Below are 3,215 nucleotides of genomic sequence, written 5' to 3'. Positions count from 1 at the left end.
AGGAAACAAGTTATTATTATCCCTCAATATTGTATAAATCCAGACTAATCAGAGAATATTTAAAAAGAACAAATGTATTATTGCAACTTGAGTCTTCTTGTCACATGAATAATTGGACCATGCCCCTGCTTTTAAGGAAGGATACAGGGTTTGAGAAAAGAACTAAATGCTATTTGTCTGCATTATGAATGGTTCCCACCTGGAAAGAAATGTGGCATATAGGGGTGGCATAGGATGTAAAGGTGAATAAGTCTAACTCAATTTGTAGCTCTGTAGCCTAGAAGTTGTGCAACCTTATGCATGTCACTTGGTCTCTCTGCAATTCTATTTGCTATTTACGGAATTTATAATAAGCACCACCTTACAAGATTGTTATGAATAAGTAGGATAAAAGTGGTGAAGTTATTTTGTAAAGTGAAAAGTCCTTAAAGTTGGGCTTAACAGAATTCACACAGAAAAAAAAGATTTTGGTCATTACCGAGAACTGGGCTATTTAAAAAGTATGTAGCTAACAGTTGCATAGAGTTTTATATTTTACACAGTACTTTGGCTTTGATATCATATTTAATCTTCCTCAAAAGCCTGAAAACTAAACAGGCCATGTATTACTGTTGTTACTAATATTACTGTTTTCAACTACACAGTCACTATCAATACCTCTCAGGTAGCGAGGGGAAGGAATTGTTATCCAGTCTTCTGATCTTTTTCAATTTAATGAATGGATACATGTAATACTAATGAGACAATGGTGATTCTAAAAGCTTAACCAGAGAGCATTTGGGTAATCTGAGCCTACTAAAGAGAAGAGAGTATAAAAATGAGAAAAATATACGTCAGCAAGGAAACCTTGACCAAAATCTGGCCTTAGCCATAAGACAGCAATATGATAAATATAAAGAAAATTTCAGGAATTCAATTTTGTGGCAACCAAAGAATGGATGAAAAAAGTCAGTGATCTAAAAAGACCACAACAGAATGCGATCTCACGAGTAGTAAGTTTTGTTCAGGACGCTTCTCAGTTCTAGATGTTCAGAGTGGAGGATCAAAGCCTGGTATTCGGACAACAGGTGTCTGAATTGAAGTGAGATGGTGTTTACTATCATGGCTTGATGGAGTTCATCTTTCAGATGATTTAACTTCTTTATTTAAAAGCTGCCTTGGGGCTGGCCCCGTGGCCGAGTGGTTAAGCTCGTGCATTCCGCTGCAGGCGTCCCAGCGTTTCGTTGGTTCGAATCCTGGGCGCGGACATGGCACTGCTCCTCAAACCGCGCTGAGGCAGCGTCCCACATGCCACAACTAGAAGGACCCACAACGAAGAATATACAACTATGTACCTGGGGGCTTTGGGGAGAAAAAGGAAAAAATAAAATCTTTAAAAAAAAAAAAAGCTGCCTTAACCTCTTTCTGTAAGCATGCGGCACATGAACAGACAGTCACAGCTCTCCTCTAATTGTGAGCATCCATTCAATCTATAATCTGGTTTCCTAGATAGATTTAAAAACTGTGGGGTTTATCTTCCAACTAATGTTCCACTTTAAATTAACTGTCAGTTCCCATTCGGGTTAATAAATTAGTCAGGTCATCCCCACTGCCCCAGCCCATTCTTCATTCAGCATGTTTTTTGTATCTAAAATGTCCAAGACACCGTTCTAGGCATTAGCAGGAAAATGTCTTAGAAGACAAAATCAAGTTTGGGTAAGTTTCACAAACCACTCAACTAGTGGCCGAGTCAGAAATCTGAATGCCATCCTAGATGAATCTGTCTCCTCCTCCCCTCACCACATCCACTCGGACCACCAACCTCACCAGTAATATTTTCTAAAAATCTCCTGAAAACCTCTGCTCCTCTCCATTCCCCCTTCTACTCCTCTGGTCTGGACACCTGCAAAATTTGAAGGAACAATCCCAAGACCATCCTCACTTCTGACACCAATTGCATATCTAGGGGTTCCCAAGACCACTCTGAGTTTCGTTAATGAGCTAGAAGGACTCACAGGACTCATGGAAAGTGCTTGTACTCACTGTTACAGTTTAGTACAGATAGAGGTCACAGATTAGCAGCAGCCAAGGGAACTGGTGGACAGGGTGGAGTCCAGGAGGGTTCCAAACATGGAGTTTCCAGTTTTCCTCTCCCACTGGAGTTGTGGGCAGCTTACTTTCTCAGTAACGATGTGTGATAATATGCACAGAGCATTACCATGCAGAGCAGCTCACTTGAGCCTTGACGTCCACTGTGTTTATTGGGCTGGAGCATGTAAACCTGATTGGCTGCCCACATGACTGACCTTGGTCTCCAGCCCCTCCAGAGGTCAAGATAATACCGTGTGACCCAAAGCCTCCACCCTAAAACATGTTGTTGGACTATCAGGATGTGTGCCAAGGCCCCCTGAGCAAAAACACTCCTGTTAGGTATGACATTCCAGGGCTCAGAGCTTATCTCCCAGGCACCAAGGGTAAATGCCAGACTTCTCTTAGGGGAGAGTTCATTTCTTTACCACACAATGCCTGAGTATCTCACTTGGAGTCATGCAGTATTCTTTTAACCCATTTCCCTGACTCCAGGCTTCTCTCTCTCCATTCCATTCTTCATCTTTTTGACATACAAGTATTCAAATAAACCAAATGTTATTAGGTTGCTCATCTATTAAAGTTTGCTGAGGGATTCCTCATTATCCTTAGACTAAAGTTCAAACTTCTCAACATGGCTTAAACTCTCTACGGGAGAGAAGAGATAAGCACAGAGTACTTATCAAGATGGAGGAATTGTAAACCACTTTATATTGTATTTATTTTTTAATAAAAAGAGTACTATCAAGAACCTTCCAGAAGACAGAAGTTACCTGCACAAGACACTTTGCTCAGGAAATCCAGCATGTGGGAAGATTGGCATCAAATGAGAAAGAGGTGAATCAGTGACAAGGAGAATGAGCTTTAGTCGATGGTGTGTTTTTCTTTACCAGGACTGAAAATGGACTATGTGAAGCCCATCACCAGTCTATCAAACGCAGTGTCAGGGAAAAGGCAGAATGGCACTGTACAACAAAGATGGGCTTTGGAATCAGTCCTTTCAATGACAACTGTGCCATATACTGAGTAACTTTGGGCAGCTTACTGGACTTTTCTAAGCCTTAGTTTTCAGATCCTTTAATGCTTGTCGAAATGCTTATCTTACAGATTTGTTGTGGTAAGTATATAATGAATTATTGTACTTTTTA

This window comes from Equus caballus, chromosome 15, assembly GCF_041296265.1.
Source record: "Equus caballus isolate H_3958 breed thoroughbred chromosome 15, TB-T2T, whole genome shotgun sequence".
NCBI classification, from domain to species: domain Eukaryota; kingdom Metazoa; phylum Chordata; class Mammalia; order Perissodactyla; family Equidae; genus Equus; species Equus caballus.
The sequence above is the reverse complement of the archived record's forward strand: the minus strand, read 5'-3'. Positions refer to the sequence as shown.